We start from the raw sequence: 13,116 nt of genomic DNA on the forward strand, positions 1-13,116 counted from the left end.
AAACCAATTGTTAAATTGAATGGATGTAGAACTTGTAGTCAAAATTGAACGCCAGGATGACTGGTGAATCGAACTTGAAAGGTTTTTATTAAATTTGAACGCCAAGCTGAATGTTTATTCAAAATTGAAAGGAATTAGTAAAATTAGAACGTTAATTTGAAAGCTTTTTTAAAATTGAATGGTAGCGGTTAAATTTGAAGGCCTATTTGAAGCGGCATTCAAAATTGAATAGTGTTATTCAATTTTGAAAGGAAATTGAATGCTATTTTTTTAGAGTGTACCTTCGCTAAAGGCGCATTTCTTTTTCGGTATAATGTGAGTTCTACGTCACAAAGGCTGTCAGCAATTATATCGACTAATTATCAAACTTAATTCCCATATTCTTACGAGCTAAAACTTTGGCCAATATTTTTGGTGAGTATTAATAGTGTTCGACTGTGGTTTGTAAAACACGTTGCATTTTCGCTCATATCAACGACTGTGAAAGGTGTCCACCCGGACAATTCGCGCGCGAGTTTTCAGCTGTAATATGTCTCACTGCTGGAGGGCACTGGTGCATCGAAATTCTGGGATGAACCAAAAATCGTAGCACGTGTGGGAATCGTAACGCAAGATTTTTAAGCCTAGGTTGGATTTTAAGCAATATGTTATTTTAACTGGAATTAAGCGTAGAGACGGCTTAAAGGTTACATTTAAGAAAGACGTACTTTCCCGCAATACATGCTTCTATCTCTGGCGTTCCCCAAAACGGGCGAAAAGGGGGTGGGGAAAGGGCGCTGACATCCCAATTTGGAATTCCTCTCTCTATCACGCTCCGTCAGAGCGATAGTCTACGGTGTTTACATGCTTTAAGACCTTAGTTTGAGTTAACCCTTGCCTAATTTTAGAGTAATTTTTTAATATTTTAGTACTTAAATTAAATCGAGTATAGATTATGGTGATTTACTGCAGCGCGTACGGTTGTAATTCGGCCTATGGCAAGGGGAAGAAAAGTTGAGCCGCCCAGGTAGACAACGGAACGCAAGTTTTCGGTTGTGGTCAAAACTTGCGTTTGATAGTGCCCTACTTTCACCATAAGAAAAATAAGATTGGAAAATTTGTGTTTATAAAACAGCAACCAACATTTCAAGAACATTATAAGCGATGCTAAAAATCCTCCAATTATCGGTTAAAATACAGCGTTTTAAGCATTTCGAAAAGTAAATTAACTACTGAAGATACCCCAACTAACCGTACAACACTTTATTAACAAAGAGCATAATAATACCAAAATCCGTCCGTCGACTGTTCATTATAAAAGTAAATAATGTCGTCCAAATACTTATAAACCGCTCTTTTATACAGTGTATTACGGGTGACTATGTCATAAATTGTAGGGCGTATTCTTTGGATCCTTATGAATTGAAAATGTCTAATGAGCATGGGCCCTAAAGCATTTCGTTTCAAAGTTATTGGCCCTCGAAAATCTGCCACCAAAACACAAAAACAACATTAAAAAGTGAAGTACTATATTCTGCCTTTATCCCAATTGTTTTCAGTTATTACCCATTAGTACCAAAAGTGCATTACCTGTAGGCTACGTGTACTAGTTAATTTAATAAAAATTAGGGTCTTGGAAGATGTCAACGCAGTTACAAATAAAGATTGAAATTGGACCTTTTTAATAATTTAACATAATAATCAGCTAGGCTAATACCCAAGGCACCACCTTAAGCCTAAGTCATCAAGCGACTTTTAAAGCCATTCATTGAGGTGGCCAGGATACAATGTGTAGGAGGGTGGTGCCAAGCCCTGCATGCAGGGCCGGACTTAGAGATCCTGGGCCCATAGGCAGATAAGGAGTCTGGGCCCCCTTTTCACGCGCTGCATTTACTCTTATTCCTGGAACTAGGCTGTTCCTGAATTTCCCTGATTCAGCGTAGAAGTCTGAGCTCTACGGTTATATAACTAAATAAAAGCTCGTAAAAATCGTCGACTAAATACGCGATAATTATGCAACATTGCGATTTAAGGCTGCGTCCGTAAACTGCCAGGCAGAATTTTTTTTAATTTTAAAACAAAATCTTCTACCTAGGAATTTCTCCAATATAAATTACGATTGATATTATAGATTTATGACTTCGAATACAGTAATTACGGTCACTGGAGGGCCCCTTCTAGGGATGGGCCCCTAGGCCACGGCCTAGGTTGGCCTAGGCGGAAATACGGCACTGCCTGCATGCCACACGATCGAGCCAACAGCTACCTACACTAACTATTAGTGTTAACCTTAACAAGTTTTTATAGAAGGGGAAACCGAAGAGTTCGTGGGAAAACCCCTTAAACCAGCGAGGAGAGAACTTGCAGACTCAACGCAGAAGGAGTTGTACCGAGTTTTCACCCAGTGCCCCAAGCTGGGATCGAACCCCGCTCCTCTTGCTGCGAGGCGAAAGTGTTAACCACTCCGCCAAGGTACAAGTATGAAAAATAATTAAATTACGGAAACTTTTCAAAATGAGCGCCTTGGGCTCTGACACAGGCATGAGTCCGTCGTACGAAAGATTGTTGAACCCGTTCGATAATTCTGAACAAATAGTGTCACAGGCGTCAATTATCATTTGTCGTAGATCGTCAATGTCACGGAGTTCAGTTTTTTACACGACGTCCTTGAGTTGTCCCCAAAGAAATAATCGAGAGAATTGAAATCCGGAGAGCGAGCCGATCACGGAACTGGGCCCCCTCGACCAATCCGCCTCAAAAGAAAACGTGGTCCAATAACACGGGTAAGAAAAAAAAAACCCGCAAATACACCTCACCATTTAACCTATCTTTTTCAACTATGTTTCTTAAATGATATTTTTCACCGCTATTTTCCAAGTTCCCGATCAATTTTACGTCATGAAATACAAAACAAATGTGAATTATTTAGTTCATAACTATTTTCCTGCTAGAGTTAACATACTAGAATTGGAAAATATTATAATCGTTATTTCCAGCGGCGTCCCCCCCTCCAAGATTTGAATAGTTGGCAAACTAAGTTGGTAAATCTGCTACTCTCCGACCCCTTCTGTACGCAACTGATTATTTCTGTATACATTAGAACACTATTCTAACAAAAATTTGGTTTCTTAAAGGGTCCTGTGACGTATCAGGCGCTATGAATTTAATTATTAATTATAATTATTATTATTATTAAGATTAAAGATTTTAACTTCCGCGATACAACCCCTCAGGGCCGTAACCAGGGGGTGGGGCACTCGGGCCGTACCCTACCTGGAATTTTGAGATTAAATGGAAATCTGAGGAAAGTGCCCTACCCAGATATTTTGGTGATCATGTTTTTTCAGTTGAACGCATTTTTATTTTAATATTATAAAATTTAATTTTTTCGTTCAAAAAATATTATCAATTAGCAATATAAACAAATAAATTTATAACAGGTCGATCAAGGCCGTAATATTAGATCCACATCGAACGGATAAATTTAACGTGGGACACATCACGTGGGAAAAAGTTATTTCCTGAAATGGTGAATTGAAATCTCACTTTCGAGGAAGCCTTCGCATTTTTTTTCATTCGAGGACCGGAAATGCCCCTCGACTATTGCCAGCGGGATGATACTGGTTTCGTTAGTTAGGGGGGAACAATACCTAACCAACGACCTAATATCAAGAACGCGTGGAATTACTAAGAACTATGAATGATAGAATCGTCCCCTGCTGCCGTCATATTAAATTTATCAAAATGTTAACGCCCTAAAATCCGTCATTAGCGCCATCTAGAAAATACAAAAGTAGGATATTTTCCCCCACTCTGATTGAAGATTCAAAAACGGAGGTAGCTATGTAAGAGCCAATGGCGAATCCTGATTTCAAACTGTCCCCTAATTTAATCGAATTAATTATCAAAACGTCAATTGAGAAGGCTGACTTTGGCGATTTAAATACCTGTTTAATTTACAACACAAATTCAGGCAGCTTTTCTATTGTAATTAAAATAATAAACCATGTTTATTTGCCACGTATTCCAGGGGTTAATGCAGACACTCAAGGTAAGAACATGATAGAATTTGATGACTGAAATATTATAACTCTATAATATTTTTTAAAGGCAAATAGCAAAACAATCACAGTAGCTAACACTATTAGAATCTAAATCTTGGGCCTTGGAGTTTCAGGCCAAAGTTTTTGAAATAATTCATAATTATTTTCTAATAAATTTGGCTTTTTAAGATTACATTTGATTTTGTAATAACTTGTCTATGATCTAATCGCTTCAAAAATTTTATATCGTTATTAATTTCTTCGCGAGTTTTAACATTTTTCTTGTGTAATAGAACTTCACTAAATACGAGAGACTAAATTTTCTATGACTATTTGAAAATGTAAATACTAGAGGGCGCCAGTCAATTCCCCAAAAACTTGCCCACATTTCACTTTTTCATGATTCGTAGTGCCTCCATGCATTCTTGCTAATATTGACATTTATAGGATTAGTTGTTGAAGAGAAATCTCACTTTCGCCGGAGCCGACGAGTTTTGTTTTTCTTCGGGGACCGAAAATACCCCCTTCGTCAATTGCCAGCGGGACGACACTGGCTTAGTTAATTAATCTTGCATCTTGCCGTCTAATATCTAAAGCTTCTCGTTCTCCTGCTAATACGTTATTGTTATGATCATATTTTATTAGAATTTAAAAAAAATTGGTTTCACACTTATATATTACTTCTCGTCACAATTCTGGTCAGATGTTGAGTGTTAACTTATTTGTTACTTTGGTTTCGCAGGTAACTCTATTAAGTGTTCCTGAAAAAATAAGCGTTGATATGTCACTCGAATAAAAAGATATGGAAGTTGTTGCAATTTAGGACGACAACAACAACAACGACAACAACATTTACAACTATCTAACGATAGATCGCCCTCGATATAAATATATATCGATGTGGATCTAAAAATATAAAACTATAAATGTGAAATATTTGTCGAACCATCGCAACCATAGTCTATAAATCTCTCTTCGTCGTGACACCTGATCATGACCGCCTCCATGCGCTCGTTCCGAGTGCAAACTTGCAGTCAATCACTCAATCTAACACAAACAGGCCGCCCGTCAATCGTTACAGGCTCTGATCGACTGCATCAATTTAAAAATATTCGTTGCGGATCGCCTCGCTCGCTCATACTACGCCACTAAAAACTGTGCCCTACTAGTGCCCTACTCAAATTTGGAGGTGGCTTACGGCGCTGCAACCCCTTCAACCTCTTTCCAGTATAAAACGATATTAAAAATCATAATTAATTTATATCGAGAGTAAAATGTTTCCAGCAACCGAGCCCCCAGATTTCGATGATCCGGTTACATACAGCGGTAACATTCAATCTGGAAGGGATACCGTCGAGCAGACAAGCGATTTATTATAAATTATTCAAAAACAGCTTTTTTCGAAGCATTTATTAATTAATTAGCCGTTACGCAACATCTGCTGTTTACAACTCTTTGGATCAATGTACACTAAGTACCCGTATTAGACAATTTGGTGGTGACATACATTGTAAATATCGTTTTGATGTATAAGATATTTTTAATCAATTCTTTTTTGTAGTTTAAGATATTGTATACTCCGATTTTCGTTCTTAATAACTGTGTCTTTAGTCTTCAATGGAAATGAAAACACAGGAGTCTGGAGGGTGACGGGGGAAAACTTTCGTAAGTTTTATTATGAACTAGCTTTAATACCCGGCTTCGCCCGGGGTCTTTTTGGTTTGTACTTAATAAAAGTACAGCACCATACAAAACCTTCTTCAGAAAACTTCGTATTTTTATTTCCTTCTGACGATTCTTCCTAATAAATATTTGGGAGAGCTAACTTTGAGTTTGTTCTTTAAATTGCCGACTGAAGAGCTAACTAAGATTTAAAAACCCGGCAAAACCCGCTAACTCTCAATACGCGAAAGAAAACCGAAGAAGAATACTTTAAACAAGTTGGTAAGTCAAAATATACCTCTCCTCGGAAGTATGGTCCCTAGTGGTATTAATTTCTCGACACGACCCCCAAAGATATCTCCGCAATTCAGAGTTATTTACGAAAAACGTATTCTCGGTTCAAACCCTGCCCGGTATAAAATTTTAATTTTAATTTAAATAATTGAGACGAAACAATCGAGTTTAATTTATTCAGAATATTATAAATTAAGTAGTTACAACAGCGAGTTAGATTCACTAAAACAATGCACAATTGAATTTAACCCTTTTTTCAGTACATGTTTATCAGTTGAATATAATACTAAGCAAATTTTAATGAAATAAACATCTACAGATGGTATTTGTATTTTTCTCGCTTACGAAATACTTGCCGCATCTTTAACGCTCATTTTATTTCAACTTCCAGTTGACGTTGTGACACATACCGCATGAAAAAGACCAATGCCGTCCAATTTCCAATATCATATAATGACTCGCACACCCAAGAAATCATTGACTGCGTTAGAAATCGTAAATATCCAAATATCCACACCAAATATATTTACAAGAAGCAAAAACCTTACCATCAACAAAGCACAGAGAGCCACTTGACTAACCGCCAGCTCTTAAAGCAATTAACGTTAAATTATCTCCTTTGAATTAACACAACTATATATAGGTCGTTAAGAATACACGTAAATAAATAACAAAAAAAAACTAACAAAGTGGACCACCCACAGGGTCTACCCTTTAACCCTCTAATCTCGGCTGACTGCGCTAAAACAAGATTTAACCTTTAAAAAAAACCAGATTAGGCCTTCATAAATTCATTAATAAAAAAGACTTTATTACCTATTATGCTTACGATGCCTGTCTTAATTTCAGTGAATCTAAGCAGCTATCGGTGGTTCTGTGGTAGAGCGCTCGACTGCCAAGCCGAATGGTCTGGGTTCGAAACCTGTGTGGCGCATTTGTTTTTAATCAATAGAGAAACGCTAAATTAGAATTTCTTCGATGCAATAATTTCAATTTCAATTCTATTTCAATTAAACCAAAATTTCGTACTCTATTAAATACGCTTCCGATAAAGCTGAATGTCTAATTTTCAATAAGGCGTAACAAGTGTCGGTGGTTCTGTGGTAGAACGTCCGCCTGTCAATCAGGAGGTCTCGGGTTCAAATCCCGCCCGATGCGATCGCAAATTGATACTAAGACGAATACCGTGTACAACTGGTGGAAACCCTGCCATTGGACGTTGAGAGGTAGCATTACACTCAGCACTCGGTCCGTCCCAAAGTCATTAAGAAGAAGTTGGAGAGAAAACGCCCATATAAACACAACAGACTCAACATGCACAACCATCAGAACACAAACACAACAATTTCAACACTCACAACCTACGCATAAACATTACAAAAACGTAATACACCAAACCACCACGACGGTGAGCGAAAAACAAACTCGCTAACTTCCCATACGCGAAAGATAAAACGGTAAATAATACGGGTGAAAAGCAAAAATACGGGCGAAAAGCAAAACTCGCTAACTTTCAATACTCGAAAGTAAACCGAAAAATAATATGGTACGCGAAAAGCAAATTTCGAAAGAATACCGAAAAATAATATGGTAAAGAATACGGGCGAAAAGCAAAACTCGCTAACTTTCAATACTCGAAAGAAAACCGAAAAATAATACGGTACGCGAAAAGCAAATTTCGAAAGAATACCGAAAAATAATATGGTAAAGAATACGGGCGAAAAGCAAAACACGCTAACTTTCAATACGCGAAAGAAAACCGACAAATGATACGGTACGCGAAAAGCAAAACTCGAAGGAATACCGAAAAATAATACGGTAAAGAATACGGGCGAAAAGCAAAACTCGCTAACTTTCAATACGCGAAAGAAAACCGAAAAATGATACGGTACGCGAAAAGCAAAACTCGAAGGAATACCGAAAAATAATACGGTAAAGAATACGGGCGAAAAGCAAAACTCGCTAACTTTCAATACGCGAAAGAAAACCGAAAAATGATACGGTACGCGAAAAGCAAAACTCGAAGGAATACCGAAAAATAATACGGTAAAGAATACGGGCGAAAAGCAAAACTCGCTAACTTTCAATACGCGAAAGAAAACCGAAAAATGATACGGTACGCGAAAAGCAAAACTCGAAGGAATACCGAAAAATAATACGGTAAAGAATACGGGCGAAAAGCAAAACTCGCTAACTTTCAATACGCAAAAGAAAACCGAAAAATGATACGGTACGCGAAAAGCAAAACTCGAAGGAATACCGAAAAATAATACGGTAAAGAATACGGGCGAAAAGCAAAACTCCAAGGAATACCGAAAAATAATACGGTGAAGAATACGGGCGAAAAGCAAAACTCGAAGGAATACCGAAAAATAATACGGTAAAGAATACGGGCGAAAAGCAAAACTCGAAGGAATACCGAAAAATAATACGGTAAAGAATACGGACGAAAAGCAAAACTCGAAGGAATACCGAAAAATAATATGGTAAAGAATACGGGCGAAAAGCAAAACTCGAAGGAATACCGAAAAATAATACGGTAAAGAATACGGGCGAAAAGCAAAACTCGCTAACTTTCAATACGCGAAAGAAAACCGAAAAATGATACGGTACGCGAAAAGCAAAACTCGAAGGAATACCAAAAAATAATACGGTAAAGAATACGGGCGAAAAGCAAAACTCGAAGGAATACCGAAAAATAATACGGTAAAGAATACGGGCGAAAAGCAAAACTCGAAGGAATACCGAAAAATAATACGGTAAAGAATACGGGCGAAAAGCAAAATTCGAAGGAATACAGAAAAATAATACGGTAAAGAATACGGGCGAAAAGCAAAACTCGCTAACTTTCAATACGCGAAAGAAAACCGAAAAATGATACGGTACGCGAAAAGCAAAACTCGAAGGAATACCGAAAAATAATACGGTAAAGAATACGGGCGAAAAGCAAAACTCGCTAACTTTCAATACGCGAAAGAAAACCGAAAAATGATACGGTACGCGAAAAGCAAAACTCGAAGGAATACCGAAAAATAATACGGTAAAGAATACGGGCGAAAAGCAAAACTCGAAGGAATACCGAAAAATAATACGGTAAAGAATACGGGCGAAAAGCAAAACTCGAAGGAATACCGAAAAATAATACGGTAAAGAATACGGGCGAAAAGCAAAACTCGAAGGAATACCGAAAAATAATACGGTAAAGAATACGGGCGAAAAGCAAAACTCGCTAACTTTCAATACGCGAAAGAAAACCGAAAAATGATACGGTACGCGAAAAGCAAAACTCGAAGGAATACCGAAAAATAATACGGTAAAGAATACGGGCGAAAAGCAAAATTCGAAGGAATACCGAAAAATAATACGGTAAAGAATACGGGCGAAAAGCAAAACTCGAAGGAATACCGAAAAATAATACGGTAAAGAATACGGGCGAAAAGCAAAACTCGAAGGAATACCGAAAAATAATACGGTAAAGAATACGGGCGAAAAGCAAAACTCGCTAACTTTCAATACGCGAAAGAAAACCGAAAAATGATACGGTACGCGAAAAGCAAAACTCGAAGGAATACCGAAAAATAATACGGTAAAGAATACGGGCGAAAAGCAAAACTCGCTAACTTTCAATACGCGAAAGAAAACCGAAAAATGATACGGTACGCGAAAAGCAAAACTCGAAGGAATACCGAAAAATAATACGGTAAAGAATACGGGCGAAAAGCAAAACTCGAAGGAATACCGAAAAATAATACGGTAAAGAATACGGGCGAAAAGCAAAACTCGAAGGAATACAGAAAAATAATACGGTAAAGAATACGGGCGAAAAGCAAAACTCGCTAACTTTCAATACGCGAAAGAAAACCGAAAAATGATACGGTACGCGAAAAGCAAAACTCGAAGGAATACCGAAAAATAATACGGTAAAGAATACGGGCGAAAAGCAAAACTCGCTAACTTTCAATACGCGAAAGAAAACCGAAAAATGATACGGTACGCGAAAAGCAAAACTCGAAGGAATACCGAAAAATAATACGGTAAAGAATACGGGCGAAAAGCAAAACTCGCTAACTTTCAATACGCGAAAGAAAACCGAAAAATGATACGGTACGCGAAAAGCAAAACTCGAAGGAATACCGAAAAATAATACGGTAAAGAATACGGGCGAAAAGCAAAACTCGAAGGAATACCGAAAAATAATACGGTAAAGAATACGGGCGAAAAGCAAAACTCGAAGGAATACAGAAAAATAATACGGTAAAGAATACGGGCGAAAAGCAAAACTCGCTAACTTTCAATACGCGAAAGAAAACCGAAAAATGATACGGTACGCGAAAAGCAAAACTCGAAGGAATACCGAAAAATAATACGGTAAAGAATACGGGCGAAAAGCAAATCTCGCTAACTTTCAATACGCGAAAGAAAACCGAAAAATGATACGGTACGCGAAAAGCAAAACTCGAAGGAATACCGAAAAATAATTCGGTAAAGAATACGGGCGAAAAGCAAAACTCGAAGGAATACCGAAAAATAATACGGTAAAGAATACGGGCGAAAAGCAAAACTCGAAGGAATACCGAAAAATAATACGGTAAAGAATACGGGCGAAAAGCAAAACTCGAAGGAATACCGAAAAATAATACGGTAAAGAATACGGGCGAAAAGCAAAACTCGAAGGAATACCGAAAAATAATACGGTAAAGAATACGGGCGAAAAGAAAAACTCGCTAACTTTCAATACGCGAAAGAAAACCGAAAAATGATACGGTACGCGAAAAGCAAAACTCGAAGGAATACCGAAAAATAATACGGTAAAGAATACGGGCGAAAAGCAAAACTCGCTAACTTTCAATACGCGAAAGAAAACCGAAAAATGATACGGTACGCGAAAAGCAAAACTCGAAGGAATACCGAAAAATTATACGGTAAAGAATACGGGCGAAAAGCAAAACTCGCTAACTTTCAATACGCGAAAGAAAACCGAAAAATGATACGGTACGCGAAAAGCAAAACTCGAAGGAATACCGAAAAATAATACGGTAAAGAATACGGGCGAAAAGCAAAAATCGCTAACTTTCAATACGCGAAAGAAAACCGAAAAATGATACGGTACGCGAAAAGCAAAACTCGAAGGAATACCGAAAAATAATACGGTAAAGAATACGGGCGAAAAGAAAAACTCGCTAACTTTCAATACGCGAAAGAAAACCGAAAAATGATACGGTACGCGAAAAGCAAAACTCGAAGGAATACCGAAAAATAATACGGTAAAGAATACGGGCGAAAAGCAAAACTCGCTAACTTTCAATACGCGAAAGAAAACCGAAAAATGATACGGTACGCGAAAAGCAAAACTCGAAGGAATACCGAAAAATTATACGGTAAAGAATACGGGCGAAAAGCAAAACTCGCTAACTTTCAATACGCGAAAGAAAACCGAAAAATGATACGGTACGCGAAAAGCAAAACTCGAAGGAATACCGAAAAATAATACGGTAAAGAATACGGGCGAAAAGCAAAACTCGCTAACTTTCAATACGCGAAAGAAAACCGAAAAATGATACGGTACGCGAAAAGCAAAACTCGAAGGAATACCGAAAAATTATACGGTAAAGAATACGGGCGAAAAGCAAAACTCGCTAACTTTCAATACGCGAAAGAAAACCGAAAAATGATACGGTACGCGAAAAGCAAAACTCGAAGGAATACCGAAAAATTATACGGTAAAGAATACGGGCGAAAAGCAAAACTCGCTAACTTTCAATAAGCGAAAGAAAACCGAAAAATGATACGGTACGCGAAAAGTAAAACTCGAAGGAATACCGAAAAATAATACGGTAAAGAATACGGGCGAAAAGCAAAACTCGCTAACTTTCAATACGCGAAAGAAAACCGAAAAATGATACGGTACGCGAAAAGCAAAACTCGAAGGAGTACCGAAAAATGATACGGTACGCGAAAAGCAAAACTCGAAGGAGTACCGAAAAATAATACGGTAAAGAATACGGGCGAAAAGCAAAACTCGCTAACTTTCAATACGCGAAAGAAAACCGAAAAATGATACGGTACGCGAAAAGCAAAACTCGAAGGAATACCGAAAAATAATACGGTAAAGAATACGGGCGAAAAGCAAAACTCGCTAACTTTCAATACGCGAAAGAAAACCGAAAAATGATACGGTACGCGAAAAGCAAAACTCGAAGGAATACCGAAAAATAATACGGTAAAGAATACGGGCGAAAAGCAAAACTCACTAACTTTCAATACGCGAAAGAAAACCGAAAAATGATACGGTACGCGAAAAGCAAAACTCGAAGGAATACCGAAAAATAATACGGTAAAGAATACGGGCGAAAAGCAAAACTCGCTAACTTTCAATACGCGAAAGAAAACCGAAAAATGATACGGTACGCGAAAAGCAAAACTCGAAGGAATACCGAAAAATTATACGGTAAAGAATACGGGCGAAAAGCAAAACTCGCTAACTTTCAATACGCGAAAGAAAACCGAAAAATGATACGGTACGCGAAAAGCAAAACTCGAAGGAATACCGAAAAATTATACGGTAAAGAATACGGGCGAAAAGCAAAACTCGCTAACTTTCAATACGCGAAAGAAAACCGAAAAATGATACAGTACGCGAAAAGCAAAACTCGAAGGAATACCGAAAAATAATACGGTAAAGAATACGGGCGAAAAGCAAAACTCGCTAACTTTCAATACGCGAAAGAAAACCGAAAAATGATACGGTACGCGAAAAGCAAAACTCGAAGGAATACCGAAAAAAAAAATACGGTAAAGAATACGGGCGAAAAGCAAAACTCGCTAACTTTCAATACGCGAAAGAAAACCGAAAAATGATACGGTACGCGAAAAGCAAAACTCGAAGGAATACCGAAAAATAACACGGTAAAGAATACGGGCGAAAAGCAAAACTCGCTAACTTTCAATACGCGAAAGAAAACCGAAAAATGATACGGTACGCGAAAAGCAAAACTCGAAGGAATACCGAAAAATAATACGGTAAAGAATACGGGCGAAAAGCAAAACTCGCTAACTTTCAATACGCGAAAGAAAACCGAAAAATGATACGGTACGCGAAAAGCAAAACTCGAAGGAATACCGAAAAATAATACGGTAA

The sequence above is a fragment of the Leiobunum rupestre genome, chromosome 3, assembly GCF_980474605.1.
Source record: "Leiobunum rupestre chromosome 3, qqLeiRupe1.1.hap1, whole genome shotgun sequence".
Lineage (NCBI taxonomy): Eukaryota > Metazoa > Arthropoda > Arachnida > Opiliones > Sclerosomatidae > Leiobunum > Leiobunum rupestre.